The following is a 22,269-nucleotide window of genomic DNA, read 5'->3' as shown; positions in this document are numbered from 1 at the left end:
CACTTGAAATAGGGTTAGTCCGGACTGTCCTAACACGTGAATAATTATATCAGATAAGTAGAGAAATCCAATACACTTTGTGTGATCGTCTATGGATATGAAATCGAGACAATACTACAACAAAGTGTTCACTTGATAACCGAAACCTTATAAGATAAATATCAAGTGCCTAGTTAATGTACAAGTGTAATTACTTTAATTATAATATAAAAAACATTATAATGCGGAAATAAAGTAAAGCACACACCAGAATTTTGTAAACAAAGAAAACTACAATCTTCTAGAAAAACCCCGGGACCTAGTCCAGATTTGAATACTCAATGAATTAAGACACTATAAAAAGTAAACCTGTAACTTCGTGTAGACACTACTAAGTAAACTTAAATCCTAGTTACTCAGCTTCAGCAGTATTCTTGTTTTGACAATATCTAGCAGAACCGAAGTTCTCAATAGATATTTAATACCAGATATCCTAACAGAACATGCGTTCTCTTTAGGACTAAATCTAATATATCTTCTTAATGGTTCACAACAACTTCTTCTTCAACTCCACAAAATCTTCAGTCTTCGATTTAATCTTCAAAGTAACAATCTGCAAAAACAAATTTGATTCCTTATTGATTTGTCACACAGAACGGAGTCTGTTAAAAATGGCAAATCAATGAATCTATCTTACGGATCTAGAAAAAACTTAGATCTGTAGAAACGTTAAATCTTTGATCTAGTTTGAGTGATCCTTATATCAGAAGAGAAGGTTCTCAAGAATAAACAAACTAGGTACAATCAAAGATTCAACAACCGTTAGTCAATCAAATCAATCGAAAACAAAAGATAAACTGCAATTATCTAGTTTCCCACCAACGGTACTAATAGAGCTTCTCAATCCCAAAGAAGACTGTAAAATGAGCGGCTGTAAAAGATTTCGCCTAATTAGGTTACTCTCCTCTCCGAATAGGCGGCTACACCAGTAACAACACAACCGAGGAAGTTTGCTGTCACGAAGGATTAGTTTGCTAGAAATGCAAACTTCAAGTATTTATAGACTAGGAAGTTTGGACACCAAGGAATTTCCAAAATCGAAATATTCTCAAGATATTCATTAAAGCATAAATTCCGTTTCCATAATTCCTGGAAATGCTCTGTCCAAAAATAATGATCGAAATCTCTCAGAAAATCTTTAGTTAGTAAACGCACATTACTAATTCTTATTTTCCTAAAAATGAAGTAATTACCTTAATTAAAATATTCTTAACTTATTTGTGTTTCGATCCTGGGATTCTCTTCCCTTAGTTATTAAGGAATAACTTTGAATAATTAAATAATAAATATTCACAGCACGTGTTCAAAGTATGTCGACATTTTTATACATTAACCAAATATATTTTCGGTATCCCTAATATTTCTAGAATAATAGAAAATTCGAAAAGATATTTTTGGATAACTTTTTGTGTTAAAAACACAAAACATGCTCGGATTTGATTGAGACTTTTTGTGACGGACCGGAAAATTACGCTTTTGGCGCGTTGCCCCGCAGACCGTAACTTCCCTTTGTGTGCCATGATGAAGCAACGATCCGGGCCTTAAGGCTAGGAAGATGTACTTCCATACTCCCTTGCAGGCATGCTCGTGGAGCATGATGCAGCTAACTTAGCTTCCACACCGTTCCAACTCATCCTTTTTCCGCGAAGTGTTTATTAAGAAAATCAAAAACCTCCTAAAATGGCGAAAACGGCCTTTTGAGGCCCTAAACGAATGAATTTGGCTAAATTCTGGTGAGCATGTGGATCTACAGATCGACATGTCTTGATCTTTGGGCCGTTTCCCATCAAAATGGACTCCTCTTGAGCTAAATTACGACCCTCGGGTCCTTAACTTCCAAATAATCCAGCGCGCGTGCTATAACTTGCTCTTTGTAGCTTGATAGGAAGTATGAGCATTCCACTTGCTGGCATGCAACTAAGCCTCATCAAGCTTGACCACAATCATCCCTTGCATCGATCTACCGAGCTTAGATGATATGAGGGGCCAATCTGCAGCAATCATCTCGCAATTAGATGATATGAGCGACAAAATGCTGGACCGGAAATGTTGCAACTCATTGCGGCTTCCTACGTACCATTCCCTACTCTAAAGGGATCAAGCATAGACCGTAGTTCATCCGCAAAGGGACAGAAAACTTAAACCAACTCGTTTGCGAGGCCGTGGCCTAGCAAAAATGGTAATGGCGTAGTCCGTATATGCCGTTTCGTCATGATGCACAATGATTATGCATCATCGGGTCCGCGACATGGCATAGTAATGCCTAAGCATCAAATTCTCCATTCGTAAGGCTACGCAGCTATAAATGAGGCATAAACATCATTTATACTCTTATGTCTAAGCTATGAAGCTTACTTGGTACATAGTCCGCATATGCACCTTCAACTCACCACCCCTCCCTATATATGTCTTAATGGAATTTCTACAAGTATGGAAAGGGGACCATATTGACATGCCTGCTTCACTATTCATCGCAATGATTGCATGTAATGATTGCGCAACACTCCTTTGGTCATCCCTCTCTGGCCTGATGCACAATGATTGTGCATTACTCGTTCCGCCAGCCCTATATGTCCTGATGCATAATGATTGTGCACAATGATTGCGCTGCAACGCTCAAAGCCACCGACCCAACTAGACTAATGCATCATAAATGATGCAACGCTGGTTTCGGGAAAATGCATCTTACTATACAAAGGAAGATTTAATGAAGCCTCAATATCGGGCTATGACGCATCTTTTGCATGCGCCATGCTAAATACACGGGGTGTTACATTATTCACCCCTTTAAAGAATTTCGTCCCAGAAATTCAAAACAAAACTATTGTGGACAATCTCTTCGGTTTGGATTTCCTGAGCAAAAGTCTCATACCAGATGCTCAGAAATCACGGGTTTCTTCAAGCTATCATGAACAAAAATTTAGACCTTCTGAGCAACCGTCCCATACCGCCTGCCCGTGAATCCAAAAGTGCCCACAACAATTTCAAGAATCGCAATTGTCCAGTGCCAAGAGGATATCTCGACCAGGTATCCTAGATGACATCCCATACTACCACCCAGGAATCCCTAAGGTTCACAAGTTTAAAGATGTCATCGAAATGACAATATTTTCGCACAGTACTGTGTGGAACAGTTTCCAGTTGCCCACCGTCCCTGACGGTCATCCAGGTTGCCACTCGTAAGTGGGATGCTAGCCTGGCCTGAAAATGCACACCCTTGGCCAGTTGCCAACGTGTGGGGATGATCAGTCTCATTGTCTACCCACCGTCCCAGACGGGCTTCCGGATATCCACTCATAAGTGGGGTGCCACTTAGCAGGCAAACTCACAGTACTTGAACAATCTCAACTCGATTCCCATAGTAACTGGATAACCAGTTACAAACTCTTTCTGTGCAAAAGTTGGCCTACCCTCCAACTTTAAGTTTCCATTAAGGAAAATACTCGCCAATGGGTCCACTCCGCACAAGTCCCTAGAATTTTCTCGGAACTTGCTCTGATACCAACTATGACGAACCGGAAACTTACGCCTTTGGCGCGTTGCCCCGCAGGCCGTAACTTCCCTCGGTGCGCCATGATGAATCTACGATCTGTGAAACTTAAAACTAGAGGCATTTTGAGGCCTTCCTAAAACGGAAAAAACGGCCTTTTGAGGCCCTAAACGAATGAATTTGGATAAATTCTGGTGAGCATGTGGATCTATAGATCGACATGTCTTGATCTTTGGGAAGTTTCCCATCAAAATTGACTCCTCTTGAGCTAAATTACGACACTCGGGTCCTTAACTTCCAAATAATCCAGCGCGCGTGCTATAAGTTGCTCTTTGTAGCTTGATAGGAAGTATGAGCATCCACTTGATGGCATGCTAAGCCTACCAAGCTTTAACACGAGCTTAGATGATATGAGGGTCCAATCTGCCGCAATCATCTCGCAATTAGATGATATGAGCGACAAAGTGCTGGACCAGCAATGCTGCAAATCATTGCGGCTTCCTACGTACCCTTCCCTACTATAAATGGATCAAGCACAGACCGTAGTTCATCCGCGAAGGGACAGAAAACTTAAACCAACTCGTTTGCGAGGCCGTGTCCTAGCAAAAATGGTAATGGCATAGTCCGTATATGCCGTTTCGTCATGATGCACAATGATTATGCATCATCGGGTCTGCGACATGGCATAGTGATGCGTAAGCATCAAATGCTCCGTTAGTAAGGATATGCATCTATAAATGAGGCATAAGCATCATGTATACTCTTCCGTCTAAGTTATGAAGCTTACTTGGTACATAGTCCGCATATGCACCTTCAACTCACCACCCCTCCCTATATATGTCTTAATGGAATTTCTACAAGTATGGAAAGGGGACCATATTGACATGCCTGCTTCACTATTCATCGCAATGATTGCATGCAATGATTGCGCAACACTCCTTTGGTCATCCTTCTCTGTCCTGATGCACAATGATTGTGCGTTACTCGTTCTACCAGCCCTCTATGTCCTGATGCATAATGATTGTGCGCAATGATTGCGCTGGAACGCTCAAAGCCACCGACCCAACTGGCCTAATGCATCATAAATGATGCAACACTGGCTCCGGGAAAAATGCATCTTACTATGCAAAGGAAGCTTTAATGAAGCCTCAATCTCGGGCCATGACGCATCTTTTGCATGCGCCATGCTAAATACACGCTAAATTAACATTCAAACAGCACAATAACCTGGAGAGATTCAAACCATAAATGCCACTGTTGACATTATAATAACAAAGCTATACTACTCCCCCTAAAAGTAAGATAGGTAAATTTCAATCCGCACGTCTTTGTTATACCAATTAATATGATATGTTACTCCCCCTTAGTCTATGCTTTCACTCTTTCGTTTACATAAACGTTTAAGCACCAATGTTATTTTCCTTAGCGATACCAATCAATATAAAATCAATGCCAGTATTGAAAAAGCGGGGGTCTAACAACACCACCCAATATTTCGTTTAACAATCTGTATGGACTAACTCCGAAATACTATATAGAGAATCAATTAGACAGTCAGACTCAATCTAGGTAAAAGTATCTCAAGGAGTTAATATCTCTCTCTTGTTTTGATTTACTCGAGCTAATAGAAATCAGCGAGTCTTTAATCAAACACAAGGAATAACTTGGATGGTACCAAAATTAGTGTTTGGGTCGTAAATTTTGGTCATATTTAGTGTTTGGGTCCTAAGTTTGTCCGTTATAGTGTTTGGGTCGTAGACCCGTTAGTCAAAGGGTCAAACTGTTAAAGTCCGTTAACTTCCGTTAGAAAATTAATTTACACATTTTCCATTATAAAATCTCGTAAATTTTTTTGAATATACGGTCTAGATTGAAGCATCTGCGTGGTTACTGTCTCAATCAACGGGAACAGTTTCAACCTCAGTCCTGTCATGGCCCTCGATCTCCTCCGTTCATCACTAAAATACATGGAAATAATCAAGGTTCTTCCCTATTTTCTCGGCAACAGAACAATTCAGAATCCCACCAAACTCTTATCAAATTTACAGTGTCTCTCTGACCTATGAATTCTTTCTAACATGTTGAAAACACCCACTGAACCATACTTATGTCGAACACTTGATGGGCAGGAGCTGGTAATGGTGTTGTCCGGCAAGGAATCATCTTTTATTGCTCTCAAATTCCCTAAAAACCTGATATTTTTATCCATAAGCCTTTATACCCAAGATCACTGAGCTTCATTGGTAGGTCAGTTGTATATAGAATTTTCTGTGTTGCACATCATCAAGTAGCTTCTCTATACTCTTGTCCTTCTTCTCTGAATAGTATGGCAAGGTTCAAATGTGGTCCTTCATGTACTCGATTATTCTTGGTGCAATCCATCTTACAGTAGCCATAGGATTATCCACACATTCAAATACGAATACTTAAGGTCACCAACTGCAAACTCAACTAATCAAATACAAAATTAAACAAAGAGAAACAAGAAAGAAAACTCATAAATCCCATCCTTTACAGTTCCGCAAACAAAACCCCATCTAGAAAAAACAACACCACCCACGAATCAATTACAATAATTACATCTCAGAAACATCATAAATAAAAAAATAACTAAATCGACCGGTATATAACTTACTTGGATTGCTTCTTTATCATCGTATCACCGATTGTTGTAGAATTTACAACAGAAGCATCAAGCTATTAAAAACCCCTTTAATTATCTTATAATCTATCGAATCTTTCCTGCCCTAATTTCTCCCAATTCTATTTTTCCCTTATAGGATGATATTATAAATGGAACCATCAGGTTAAAAGGAAGGTGATCAATTATTTCTCATACATGTAAGGAAAGATTTAGAATTGAAACTTGCATGAAGGATTGAAGGACATAACTGTTCTCTTATCAGACGAAAGTTGTTGTGGAGGTGGCGGAAATGAAATACCGAACAGAGTTGACACTGTGGCAAACGTGTAAATAAAACCTTAACGGATGTTAAATATGCTAACGGCTTGACCAGCTGACTAACGGGTCAACGACCCAAACACTAAGATGGACAAACTTGGGACCCAAATCCTCTATTATACCAAAATCTACGACCCAAACACTAATTAACTCTACCAAAAACCAATATCCAAGGATCAATCAACGACAATCAACAACCAAAGGTTGGATTATTCTAATTGATGATCTAAACGCACAACCTGTATTATTTCAATTATAAAGATAAGCAATTTAATGTGGAAATAAAAATAACACTGACACCAGAAATTTTGTTAACAAGGAAACCGCAAATGCAGAAAAACCCCGGGACCTAGTCCAGATTGAACACACACTGTAATAAGCCGCTACAGACACTATCCTACTCCAATCTAACTTCGGATTATACTGTAGTTGAACCCCAATCAGTCTGCCACTGATCCAAGGTACAGTTGTACTCCCTACGCCTCTGATCCCAGCAGGATACTGCGCACTTGTTTCCCTTAGCTGATCTCACCCACAACTAAGAGTTTCTACGACCCAAAATCGCATGCTTTGATAATAAACAAATATGTCTCACACAGACAAGTCTATCAAAGGATCAATCTGTCTCCCACAAATAAACGCTTAAGGTTTTGTTCCGTCTTTTGATAATAATCAAGGTGAAAAGGAACCAGTTGATAATCCGGTCTTATATTCCCGAAGAACTGTCTAGAGTTATCAATCACCTCACAACAATCTTAATCGTATGGTAGCGAAACAAGATGTTGCGGAATCACAAACAATGAAACGAAGATGTTTGTGACTACTTTTTATATCTTGCCTATCAGAGATATCAATCTTAAGCCAACCAATCTGATTGTACTCGTACGAGAGAAGTGATAAACACATTTTTGTGTCTAATATGATCTCAATTGTATATATTTTTAGTGCTCGATTTTGTACTTATTTTGGTTATTTTATGTCTTTATAAGTATTTTGGAGAAATAAGCTTTTGCGGCGAAATTGGCTCGAAAAGCGGTTTTTGTGCTCGTGGGAGAAAATTACTATACGGACTCTCACTTTGGATAAGGGGTAACCTATTTCGGGCATGTGCTAAAGGGACACCAGAACTGGATAGGGGTAGGTCATCTTCTTCAAAATTCAAATGCAAAAAATGGCGGGAAAAGTTACAACAATTCTGGCAGATTTAGGGTTGGATTATTGGACGTGTTTTAATGAGATTCAATGGCCTATTTTCATGGGATGGACGTGATATGGATATACAATGCTAATATGGGTGATTTCATGGGATGAATTTGGCTAGAATAGCCGGAAAAAGGAAATCAAGGTTAAGTTACACACGGGTCCCTGTTTGGAGCTATTTTTGGAATTCTAGGGAGATTAAAGTGCTACAAAACTTCCCAAAGATTGGTATCTATCTAAGGAAGAGTTTGAGATAAGTTTGGAATCCCAGAAACGCGTGAAACAATTTTTAGAAGAGATTATTGCCGTGACTGCCAAGAAACAAAAAAAAAAGGAATTTAATTCAATTCGGGAGGTTTCTGAGTGATATAAAAGGATGGGTCGAGTCCCATAAATCAGAATCGAGGTCTGTCGAGAGTTTGGGGTCGAGAGGAGAGCTCAGGAGGATAGAATCGGAGATTACAGGAAGCCTGTCTCTGCTGCTGCAGCTGCTGAAGAACAAGCGTTGCAACGAAGAACAACGTCTCAAATTCGCAACAGTGCTACAATATTCTCTCTGTAACAGCTGAACAGCCACATTTATCTTCAGTTAGCCACACCTCCTGTAACAGTGAACTCTGTAACGCCAGTACGTCGTTGCATATTCACTGAATCATATCATCTCTTCAATAAAAACAACTTTTGAGCCATGATTTATTCTTTTGAGCCTGTTTTTGATATGAGGAGCTAAACCCAAACACTGGGATGACGGAGGAAGCCCTATTTCACGCATGTGGTAATTCTAATAATTCTTTTATGACTATTTGCATTGATTTTTAATTGATTTATGATTTTTATTGAATGGGTGTGATTTCGTTTGATGGTGTATGCTTGGTCTATGTATTTTTGATACATCATGCTTTTGATTTATAGTCATTGCTTTTCAAAAATCTATTTTTGGCAAAGAAAAAGAGTCCATATTTTTATTATTTGAACTATAATTGATTAGAATTATTATCTGAGTCGCATGAATGGAATTTGGCGGAATCCTAAGTCTCAGTCTCTCTCGACATTGTGACAAACCTTTTGTATATATATTTTCTATTTTTATTTTAAGTCTAGAACCCAATCTTATCGAGTCCGAGTTTGAACGATACTCTACTTACCACTTTCATTGTTGTGAGTTATCAATCACCTCACAACAATCTTAATCGTATGGTAGCGAAACAAGATGTTGCGGAATCACAAACAATGAAACGAAGATGTTTGTGACTACTTTTTATATCTTGCCTATCGGAGATATCAATCTTAAGCCAACCAATCTGATTGTACTCGTACGAGAGAAGATGCAAGATCAGATCACACAACTACGATAAAAGTAGTATCGGTCTGGCTTCACAATCCCAATGAAGTCTTTAAGTCGTTAACCTGATTTTAGAAGAAGAAAACCAAAGGTTAAAGGAGAATCGACTCTATCACGCAAACTAGTATCACACGTAAGGTGTGGGGATTAGTTTTGCACAATACTAGATGTCTCCTTTATATAGTATTTCAAATCAGGGTTTGAAATTAAGTTACCTTGGTAACAAAGCAATTAATATCCACTGTCAAATGAAAAACTGATTTAGATTCAAGCTAATATTTCTCAACCGTTAGATCGAAAACTTAGCTTGTTACACACACTTGACAATGCACGTTTCTAGGTTTGTTAACCGTACCCAAACGTATGCACTTTGTTGGTTCAACAATAGTTAACCAAAAGGTTATCCATATGAGCATTTCATATCAACCATGTTCTTCTTCGCCATAACTAGTTCAAATGACTTCAAGATGAACTAGTTAGAGAGTTGTTCAATTGAAAGGAAATCTTATGTACTCCACAAGACACAATTGAAGCAAAGATGATTTGATTCACTTGAATCGGTTCATGAACTTTTATAGCCACGGTTTGCAAACTGCATTCCTTATTCTTTTTAAGTTTAATTTCAGAAATCATCTTCAGATATATAACCTTCTCGAGTTCTCATACTAGGTTCGCGGACTTAAGTTACCGGGCAGAGTTTACAAACTCCAGCAGAAATTCTCGGGAATGAGAACTTCGCCGGTTCGCGGACTGGGTTCGCGGACTTAGCTTCACGCAAGTAGGTTTTCAACTCCAGCAGAAATTCTCGGGTTTGAGAACTTCGACAGTTCGCGGACTGAGTTTACGGACTTGGCTCACGCCATTCTTCCGGTTCTCTTGATCAACAAAGTTTGCAAAATTTGGTTTAAGGAATGGGACTTATACATAAATGTGTTTCCACAACAATGCTTATGTCCACTATTGGTTATGTAATCTAAACTCTCATTTCAATCATTGAAACATTCTTAGAGGACGTTACGTAGTTGTTACACCATTTATCGTCAAAGCAATTTTCAAGATGATTGAAACATATCATGACTTTCGTCACTAGGTAAAGATAAACTTGATCAAAGTGAAAAGCTTACCAACACATATTTCGAGATATAGATAAGTGAGGTATACTCGGCTCAAAATACCAAATGTGTATAATCAAAGTCTATATGTATAGCATACGACTTCTTCATCAAAGAGTAGGATATAGAGTAGATAGAATTTTGAGTGATAGATAAGTTCAAGTCTTCACATACCTTTTTGTAGAGAAGTTTCACCGGTTCCTTTAGTAGTTCTTCTACTTGTATGATGAATCTCCATGAAGACCTTGAGCTCAACTACACTTTCTATCCTAGTCCGAGACTTAGCTATAATAGACTAGAAATCAAGAGTTATAATTTTTATCACTAACATTGACAAACATGCTTGAGATAGCAACGCATGCGAGTTCGACCGAGCAATGCTCTAACAATCTCCCCCTTTGTCAATTTTAGTGACAAAACTATCAATATATATGGAATACAAAAAAGATAAAGAAACTTTAGTAGCTCCTATTCCACATGTCTAATCTTCAACATTCCTCGAAATCTTCGTCACTTCCAAGTACTCCAATGATCCCAAAGGTTGTAAGTTTAGCATCACCGCTGTTGAAGATCCGTAGCTATAACAATGAGATAACATAGTTCTCGATCATTATTATACAGTGTCATAGTATTATTACACAACGTCAAAGTTCAATTGTATCACAACTTCAACAATAATACTATGGTGATATGTAGCACTCCCCCTTAGTCAATACTCCATTTCACACGGAAACCACTCCCCCTTACACAATGATCCGAAAATTATATGTATTTGTAGTATGAATTACATATTAATTATCCCCCCTTTTGTCAATAAAATTGGCAAAGGTACAAGAAAGGGATCATAATAAAATTTTCGGGAGACACATTTCATGACAAAAGGAAAAATACATACCAACTAATTTAGATGCAATCATAAAGCTGCAGCTAAATGCATTCATCAAGGAGTTTAAAGATACAAGATAACCTCTCTAAAATTCCACGGCCGTACACCCCTCAAGATATGACCATTAAGCACAAGTTCAAAAGAACTCTCCCCCATTTGATGTCATTCCCGAAAGAACAACAACGAGCGACCTTAATTTCAAAAGAAAAGAAGGATTTTATTGGACACCAAAAACCATAAGAATGATTTTCTATATCCAAAAACTCAATCAAATTAATCACAAGTAAATCTATGATTAATTTAATCGGAATACTCAATCAAATTAAACACAAGAGTGATCAATTTAATTTAAAATGCTTAACATAAGAGAACTTACGGAGCTACGACTAAGTTAACCATAAGGAAATGATTAGCTTAACCATTCATATATTCAACACAAGAAAGACTTATGAAGTAATGCAGTATACACATAAAATATGGATCAGGGAAGATCAATACTGCGGAATATACAAGGATTCATTCTATCTTACGTCACTATTTGCATAACGACAATCAATAGACATAATCCTTGTTCACAAAAGATTTTAACTTATCTTCCATCAAGAATTGACAATATAGGCTTAACTTTTGTATTTGTCAAAAGTTCATTCACTCTCTTATCAATATGTGAATATCGACAACGAAAGACTTTACTTTTGACAAAGTATGGGACAAAAAAAGTTCACAGACATAAACACACATATCCCATAACATATTGCAATATATAAAATCATAAAGATTAGTGCTTCAAAAATCATCTTCCAAATAAATTTAGAATTTAAACCAATAAATATAAAAACATGAAGATGAAAACGTTGGACATAGCTATGTGTAATCACAATAATGGCTATTCCAAACTCTAGTAATCCTTCTCAAAAGAAGAATAAATTCTCATAAGAAGTTTCCTAGGCATCAGGACAAACTCGTAATGCACATATAAGATGATTTGTCCTTTGAGGGTAGAACCAATCTTTTTCGGCCGGATTTACACCAAGAATATCTACCAAAGGCGTATAAACATATTTTCTTAACAAAGAAGAACATACAAAGTCATTAACGACCATGCATTACCGTTCACATAAGATGATTGTGAACATTCAAGAATCCCATAGTAATGCATACTACTGCCTGTTCTTGAACTTCCTTCTTTGTGATTCACCAACAACATTCTTTTAAAAGATACAATGAGCTTAGAATAGTAGTACTCCAAGAATACAAGTGCCAAGTCCAAGAGAAGTGGAACAAGTGCAACGAAACTGAGCAAAACACTCAAAATCAAGAGACAGGACAAATACCCATCTTAACTCATCCAAAAACAATAATTCTCATATCAATTTTGAAGAGAATTCAAAGAGGAAGATAATGCAAAAATAATAAGGTTATTCCGAGTTCGAACGAAGAAGTTACGGCCAAAACAAGTTTACCGAATATCAATGTCAAGTATGCATACGGGTTTGCAAACGAATTTTCAAGTCCGCGAACTTAAACCCCTGGATTTTTATTTTAAAAGATGTTATGCATACATGGTAGGTGTACCATGAAGTCCAAACATCCCAAACTACTATTTTCAAACCTAAACGTTTAAGAACCTTAAACACAGATCAAGTTAGGTAGAAAAGAACGATAAGAAAGGTACGTGAATCGTTATAAGTTCTCTAAACAAATAAAAGCACAAATATTGCTCAAGTTTATAGACATACCTTTTTAGGTGAATCCAATTGAATTCTACAGCCTTACCGAACATAATCTGTATGCCCCAATTTTCGTACTTCCCTCACCGTATACATAGCAGGGAATTCCTTGGTTAGGATGCACTTACAACACAATCAAGTTGTGTTGGGGTGAACAATGTCTTGTTCACCACAATTGACCTTTGGATTATCATGAAAGGGATCACTTTAGAGACTTTCACATCCAATTCCATTTTTCCAAAAAACTTGTTAAGTTCCAACATCATGGATATTTCCTTCTCCATAGTCATGAAATTTTCTGGAAGATCATTCCTTTTCACACTCAAAGCATCATTAGCTTTCTTTGGTACCCACTTCTGAGTGCGTTTAGGAACAACCGGAACCTTCTTCCCATTACTCTCTTCAAGATTTCTCGGAAGAGAATTGGATTGACTATTCTTTTGCAAGTTAGTCTTTCTCCAATTGGGAGCATCGGATCTTGTCTTCGTCATTACGAAGTTATCCTTTTGATAACCATTACGATTATGAAAAGGCTTCGTATAACGTTTATAGGCAAATCTAGGTTTATCACAACAACGATCCCTTTGCCTAAAGGTTGGAAAGTTACAACCTGTAATGTTAAGGGGATTAACCTTAGCATATGATCTTGGTTTCACAACTTCTTGTGATGCCTAAACAAGAACATCATGAAGTTTTTTATTCCTTATATGAAAACGACATCTCCTTTCCAGGTGACCTTTATTTCCGCAATAGTGGAAAACATAAGGAATGTTCTTACCTCGATCAGTATGTGATGACTTTGGAGGTTGATATTCTTTGCTTTTTCGAACCTTAATTATCGATGAAGGTATTTCACTTTTGCCATCACTGGAAAACTTTTGTTGAGAAGAATCACTAGCCTTGACCAATTTTACCTCTTTGCTAATACTTGGAGCATATATTCCCTTATAGCCCAATCCTCGTGTATCACGATGAGTTTTACTTGCTCCTAGCATAATGGTTAATTTGCTTGAACTAGTATTCAACTTTTTCAAGTCATCTTCCAACATCTTGATTTTATCAAGAGAGCAGCTAAATCAGCCTCAAGGCGTTTTTCTCGAGCGAGACAAGCACTTTCTCTGTCATCGAAACTAATTTATTGAGAGTTAAACCTTTCTTCAGATTCTGCAAGTTTCTCTTCCAACAAAAAGTACTTTTGATAAATATTATCATATTCAAGTGAATTAATGATGAGTGCCAAATAATGTATATATTTATCCCTTTTTGTTGGCATTTTAACTCATCTTTTGTGCATTAATTCTACATTTTATCCCATATTCTATATTTTCATTGTTTTCAAGAATAAATATTTTTCTTACTTAATTTTGCATTTTTAGGTAATAAATAAAGTCTGGATGAATTGCGGAGCGGAATAGAGCAGAAAAGTAGTGAAAAGCCGGGAGGAATTACGCAAGGAAGCCGCAAAGAATGGAGCGCACGTCCAAAAAGCTGGAAATGGGCTCAAGAAGAAGAAAGTTTTTCTTAAAGAAGAAGTGGGCTCAAGGTTTTCCAAGCCCAAACTCATTTCCCAAACCCATATTCTATACCCAAAAGCCTAAAACCCAAATCCATACCCGCTTGCGTCTTCAGCCGTCAGATCAGTTCTCAGAAGCATCCGACGGTCGCTCCCTTGCTGTACATCGAAGTTTGATATCTCCGCCTAACACTACAACACCTAACTCCATCTGGCGTCGTTGATTTTGTTGTATTATATAATCCAGCGGTCGCTACAAGCTTCACTCCATCTCGCCGTCAGATTGTTCTGCCATCTTCCCATCCATCGGTCCAGCTTCGCGAAACATCAAAATCCTCTACACCTGCTCAACACCCTAGCAACCTATACCTATACCCTAAACTATCGACCCATTCTTCTCCTCTTTCTTTCTTCTTCTTCCCCTCTCCTGCAACAGTGACCCTTCCCCCAAATCACTCCACCATCTTCTCCCCCAAATCACTCCACCATCACCATAACCTCCACCATCACCCGACAGAACAAACCCCCAAACAATCCCCCTAAACCTAGCTGTTTTATCCTCTCTCACCAACTGTCCTAGGTGAGGTTGATAAAACATCTCGATTTAGGGAAATTAATGGTAGCAGAAGATTCAGGAGGGAGCATAAGGACGATTCAAAGCATGGGTGCTCGATTTCAAGGCTCAATTTTCAACAAATTAGGTAACCCTAATTTCTGACTTTTGGAAAAAGGGGGAAGAACCCTAATTTTAATCTGTGGGTATAAATATGTACTGTTGGGTTGTGTTATAAACTATCTCTGGGCTAGCCAGTGAACAATTTATTGAATCAATTCTCATTTTTTTCAATTTCTGTCTTAGCAACAGTTGATAGTGTGTATGTGTGTATCCTGTTTATCTGTTGCATTTGAATTCAGTTTGTTGTATGAATGCTTTAGTTATACTCATGGTTAGCATGAGCTAAACAACATCAGGCCAAGGCTCAGCTGAAGCCTTGTGCACTGTCAAGTGACTAGAAGCTAGGATAGTTACTTCCATGCTCTGTTTTGCTTGAGCAAATGGGAGATACCAATGCACATAGTGCCTGTGATTGGCTGTGCTGTCAAAAGACAGCCAATGCTAGGGGCAGACTATTGAGCAATTTAGTATTCTTCTATTTCTAGATGTATGCATAGGATCAAACTCAACCTAGAAACATGTCATTTGGTTAGGACACAAGGTGGATCCTAAGCCTTGGCTTACCCACCAATTCCTTCTCAGTCACTTACATTTTCAGTTCTGTGTGCTTTCAATTCAGTTTATTTTCTTGCCTTTTTTTCTTGCACTTTGAAGCCTTTTGTGCACTGAAGTCAGTGCACAATCCTCACCTTGCCCTTGGCTTCCAAGCCTTGGTTCTTTGCTGCTTTACCTTGCTGTTTTCTTAGCTGTTTCTTTGCTGCTTTACCTTGCACCCTTAGTTCATGCTATTTACCTTGCTTTGCTCACTGCCATAGTGCATTGTCACCATGTTGCTTAGGTTTCTCTTGTATGCTCCCACTCCTGTGGGACTGACCCCTGCTTACCTTCATATCATAACTTGGCCTTGTATACTTGCAAGCTTTTGTGTGTCTTTGCTTGTCACACCAAGTTTTTGGCGCCGCTGCCGGGGAGTGGTGTTGCCACTGCTGAGTTCCATTAGCATCTCTGCCTTGCAATCATTGCAGGCCTGCTTCACTATCATTGCAACCCTCTGCTTGCAATCATTGCAGCAGATCATTGCACACTTGCCTGACTATCTTTGCACTCTGTGATCATTGCAGGTACCACCTTGCCTGAGCTGCTGTGCTGTGCTGCTGCTGGTGCTGCTGCCAAGCCAAAGCCAAAGCCTGCTGTGCTGTTGCTGTGCTTTCTCTGTTGCTGCTGCTGTTGGTGCTTCTCTGCCAACTGCTGCTGCTGTTGTTGCTGCTGCTGCTGTGCAAGCCTGCTGCCAAGCCAACTGGGCTGCCAACTGAAGCTGTCAACTGGGCTTGTGCACCCTCTGCTGCTGGGCTCTGATCCAACTTGTGCTGGGCTTGAACCAACTGAGCTGGGCTTAGTAACCTCACTCGCTGGGCTTCGCTGCAGATTCTGCTGGGCTTGTGTTGCTGAGTCCACTTTGCTGCTGGGCTTGACGTGAGCTGCTTAGGACGATCATAAAGCCCAACTGGGCTGTGCAACTAAAAGGGGACTAAAAGCCTATTTTTGGGCTTCCCTCCAAAAAACAAGTAAGCCTAACCCATGAGTTAACCCACTTGGGCCTCATTTAAATTCAAATTCGGGCTTGTAATAATTAATTTAATTATTTATTTGGGATTGTAATTTTTTATTTTTTTTTTTTTTTTTTTTATATTGGGACTGTAATTATTTTTTTGTTTTTTTTTTATTTTTCTTTATTTTTCTTTTTCTTTTATGGGCTTGTCTTAATTATTATTATTGTTTTTTTTTCTTTTATGAGTTGTGCTAATTTATGCTAGGTTTAGTTCAAAATTTTTTTCCAAAGCCCAATTTTAAACCAAAACCAAAATCCCTTCTTATAAACCAAACCCATTCAAAACCAAATCTTCATAACCCTTGTGGGCCAAATGTTTCCGATTGCTCTGACTGAAACATGTTAGTTAAGGTACCTACTAGGACATGATTGTGACCTACAGAGACCAGACAAACAGACTTGTTAGAATTAACCCAGACGAACCTATCGAAATTCTAAGTTCTGAGGGAGACAGTCCAGATCAACCAGAAACAATGGGAGAACCCCGTACCCTCAAGGATTATATGTACCCAACTAGAGCCAGTCAACCTTCTTGTATTTGCTGCCCGAGGCTAATGGCCATTATGAGCTGAAATCAAGCACAATACAGATGCTTCCTATTTTTAGAGGTGTTGAGAATGAAAACCCGTACCACCACGTGAGAGAATTCGAGGAAATTTGTGGAACTCTGCGTTTCACTCAAATGACCGACGAAACCCTGAAGTTAAGGCTTTTTCCTTTCTCCCTGAAAGATAAGGCAAAGGCCTGGCTCTATGCTTTACAGCCTCAATCCATCATGACATGGGATGACCTCATAAAGGAGTTTTTCAAAAAGTTTTTCCCGAACCACAAGACTGCGACAATTCGTCAAAGTCTGAATAGCTTTGTGCAATTAGAAGGTGAGACCTTAGCTAGATACCTGGAGAGATTCAATGAATTATTGCTCCAATGTCCCCATCATGGTTTTGAAAAATGGAGACTTGTGCAAATTTTGTATGAAGGTCTAGATGTGTCCACCCGAACAACGGTTGAGTCGATGTGTAATGGTCTATTCGTAGATAAAACTGCTGACGCGTCTTGGGACTTCTTGATTGAAGTAGCTGAAAAGACGCAACAGTGGGAATCCATCCGTGAAACCAGAAAGACTACATCCGAAGCAAAGGCTTTTAGGATTGAAGCGGATTTTGAGGGAAGAGCAAACATGGCATCAATAGTTAGGAGATTAGAAGAGTTAGAACTACATAAAAATTCAAAACCTTCCACCACTACTCTCCGAGAACATGTCGCTTCGTCTGTTTGTGCTGCTTGTAACGACCCCAACCATCAATTCCAAAATTGTCCAGATTTGCTTGCAGTCCAGGAGTCTAGGCTTGAACAGGCACATGCCATGTTTCAAAAACCAGAGCATAACCCTTATTCACAGACCTACAATCCAGGATGGAGAAACCACCCTAACTTTTCATGGTCAAAAGGACCCACTCAAGGAGGACCATCTCAACCCAATCAGAGCTATCAAAACAATCAGGGATATCAGAACAATCAAGGTTATCAACACCCGAGAAACCCTCAACAACAATCAAACTCTCAACAACAATCATATCCTCAACACAATACCGACAAGAGATTATCCACCCTAGAGGAAATGTTCCAGAGTTTGATGCAAAGTCAGAAAAATCTAGATCAAAAGATGGATCAAATATGTGAGAGAGAAAAGGGTAAACTTCCGAGCCAACCCCAACAAAATCCAAAGAGGATATTTCAAACAGGCACAACATCCTGCACTGAAACCTCACCTGATCAAATCCATGCCATTACCACCCTCCGAAGTGGTAAAGTCATCGAGAACAACGTGGGCGAACCTAATGAATCTGATACAAATTCCACTGTCTCCACAACCCCAGAAAACCAAAGAATCTGAGCAAGTTGGAAAATCTGACAATTCTACTGCTGTGAATGTCCCTTTGCCAACTCATCTTCCTGTTGCCCCATTTCCTCAAAGATTGATCTATCAACAGAAAAGTACCCATTACAATGAGATGTTAGATCTGTTCAAGAGAGTCAACATCAACATTCCTTTTCTTGAAGCAATCAAGCAAATCCCTGCTTATGCCAAATTCCTCAAAGACTTGTACTCAAAAGCGCAAGCTCAATGTGCAAAAACGTGCTTTCTTAGCTGAGCAGGTAGTTCCATCATTCTGAACAAAACTCCACCCAAGTTTAGGGATCCAGGATGTCCAACAATTTCTTGCACTATAGGAGAACACACGGTCAATAAAGCGTTATTAGACCTAGGTGCAAGTGTTAACCTACTGCCATATTCTGTTTATGAGCAGTTAGGTCTTGGGGAGTTGAAACCAACATCTATCACTCTACAACTGGCAGACCGATCTGTCAAGATTCCTCGTGGAGTGGTCGAAGATGTTTTGATCAAGGTTGACAAATTCTATTTTCCCGTAGACTTCATTGTCTTAGACACTCAACCTGTACAAAACCCAGACTGTCACATTCCTGTCATCTTAGGACGTCCTTTCTTGGCTACGTCCAACGCGATCATTAATTGTCGGAATGGAGTGTTAAAACTGTCTTTTGGTAACATGACGGTAGAATTGAATGTGTTCGATATTAGTCAACAACCTGTGAATCTTGATGATGATGTGCATGAAGTTAATATGATTGAAGGATTAATGCAAGATTCGTTGACTAACATTCTATCCGTCGACCCCTTTCAAGCATGTATGGAGAACTTTAACCCTGATTCCTATGATGATGCATACTGTAGTGACGTCCTATCTCTGCTCGAATCTGTACCTCAAATGGACGTCACTGAAAGGAAATATGAAATGGAACCACCCCTACTCTCTGATTCCAAGCTTATTCCATCCATTGTTGAGCCACCCAAGCTTGAATTGAAAACGTTGCCTAGTACGTTGAAGTACGCATTCCTAGGTTCTTCTGATACTTTACCTGTCATTATTTCATCATGTTTAGACACGGAACAGGAAAGTAAGCTTTTAGAAGTACTTAAGGAACACAAAGAGGCCTTAGGATGGACCATCTCAGATCTCAAAGGAATTAGTCCCACCATTTGCATGCACCACATTAACCTTGAAGAGAATGCCAAACCATCGAGGGAAATGCAAAGGAGACTTAATCCTAACATGAGAGATGTAGTCAAAGGAGAGATCCTGAAACTACTTGATGCGGGTATCATATACCCAATTCCCGATAGCAAATGGGTTAGTCCCATTCAAGTTGTGCCTAAGAAGTCAGGCATTACTGTAGTTCAGAACGACAAGAATGAATTAGTCCCTACTCGTACAACCACAGGATGGCGAGTATGCATCGACTACAGGAAGTTTGAACACAGTAACAAGGAAGGATCACTTCCCGCTCCCTTTCATTGACCAAATGCTAGAACGTGTGTCTGGACACAGTCACTACTGTTTTCTAGATGGCTTTTCCGGTTATAACCAAATTCACATTGCTCCGGAAGATCAGGAAAAAACTACATTCACGTGTCCATTTGGGACGTTTGCTTATAGACGTATGCCCTTCGGGTTGTGTAATGCACCTGCTACTTTTCAGCGTTGCATGATGAGCATTTTTTCTGACATGATAGATAGTTTTCTCGAGATCTTTATGGATGATTTCTCTGTTTTTGGTTCCTCGTTTGACGAATGTTTGAAGCATCTTGCCCTCGTGATATCCAGATGTAAAGAAAAGAACCTTGTTCTAAATTGGGAAAAATGCCATTTTATGGTGAATTCAGGAATAGTTCTAGGACACATCATCTCAGAAAAGGAATTGAAGTGGATAAAGCTAAAGTTGACCTCATTCAACATCTACCACAACCTTGCTCTGTGAAGGAGATCAGATCATTTCTAGGTCATGCTGGTTTTTACCGGCGATTCATCAAAGATTTCAGCAAAATCTCCAGACCTCTGTGCAGTCTTCTCTCCAAAGATGTTGCCTTCAATTTCGATGCTGCTTGTGTGAAGGCATGGGAGGAATTAAAAACCCTTCTCACCACCGCTCCTATAGTCCGACCACCCGATTGGAAGCTTCCGTTCGAACTTATGTGTGATGCCTCTGATTATGCTGTTGGTGCTGTTTTAGGACAGCGAGTTGATAGACTACCATATGTGATATACTATGCTAGCAAAACCCTTAATGATGCCCAACTCAATTATTCAACTACCGAGAAGGAATTGCTTGCCGTCGTTTTCGCATTAGACAAGTTTAGATCTTATCTGATAGGGTCTAAGATCATCATATACACAGACCATGCGGCTTTGAAGTATCTTCTTTCCAAGAAGGATGCTAAAGCTCGCCTTATTCGATGGATACTCTTATTACAGGAATTCGATCTCGAAATCCGTGATAAGAAAGGTTGTGAGAATGTGGTTGCTGATCATTTGTCTAGATTAACTTTAGAGTCTATTGATGAATGTGAGCTGATTAGAGAATCATTCCCAGATGAACAGCTGATGTCTATCTCAGACCTTCCTTGGTTTGCTGATATTGTTAACTACCTCGCTACAGGTAGGATGCCCTCACGTTGGTCGAGACAAGACCGCTCTAAATTCCTGGCTGAAGTCAAACATTTCCTTTGGGATGACCCATATTTGTTTAAGTACTGTCCAGACCAAATCATTAGGAGATGTGTCCCCAACACTGAACAGAAAGATGTGATATCTTTCTGTCATGACCAAGCATGTGGAGGCCATTTCAGTGCCAAGAAAACCGCTGCAAAGATCTTGCAGTGTGGATTCTATTGGCCATCATTGTTCAAGGATTGCCATGATTATTGTGTTGCTTGTGAACGCTGTCAAAAGCTAGGAAGCATTTCGAGGAGAAACATGATGCCATTGAACCCCATTTTGATTGTGGAGATTTTTGATGTTTGGGGGATAGACTTCATGGGTCCATTTCCCATGTCTGACAGCAAGTTGTACATCCTAGTCGCAGTTGATTACGTTTCTAAGTGGGTAGAAGCCATAGCAACCAGAACAAATGACCACAAGGTGGTACTTTCATTTCTAAAGGAAACATATTTGCACGTTTTGGTACCCCTAGAGCTATCATCAGTGACGGCGGTTCACATTTTCGTAACAAGTACTTTGAGTCTTTAGTACGCAAGTATGGCATAACTCACAAGGTTGCTACTCCGTACCACCCTCAGACTAGTGGACAAGTGGAAGTGTCTAATAGGGAAATTAAGCACATTCTGGAGAAGACGGTCAACCCGTCCAGGAAAGATTGGTCATTGAGATTGAATGATGCTTTGTGGGCCTATAGAACAGCTTATAAGACACCAATTGGCATGTCCCCCTATCGTCTAGTGTATGGAAAGCCGTGCCATCTACCTGTGGAATTAGAACATCGTGCCTACTGGGCAATCAAAGAGCTGAACTTTTCTCTGGACGAAGCTGGAATTCAAGGAAACTTCAACTCAACGAGTTGGAAGAATTGAGAAATGAGGCTTATGACAGTGCCAAGCTGTACAAGCAAAGATGAAGATTTCATGACAAGCGTATTCTGCGCAAATCCTTCACTCCTGGTCAGAAAGTCTTGCTGTATGACTCCCGATTACATCTTTTTCCAGGAAAACTGCGTTCCAGATGGAAGGGTCCGTACCTAGTACGCACAGTTTTTCCTCATGGAGCTGTAGAGCTGGAGGATGTCTCCAACAAGAACGTTTTCAAAGTCAACGGGCAGAGATTAAAGCCAT

The sequence above is a fragment of the Papaver somniferum genome, chromosome 2, assembly GCF_003573695.1.
Source record: "Papaver somniferum cultivar HN1 chromosome 2, ASM357369v1, whole genome shotgun sequence".
Classification (NCBI taxonomy): domain Eukaryota; kingdom Viridiplantae; phylum Streptophyta; class Magnoliopsida; order Ranunculales; family Papaveraceae; genus Papaver; species Papaver somniferum.
Note: the sequence above shows the minus strand (reverse complement) of the source record.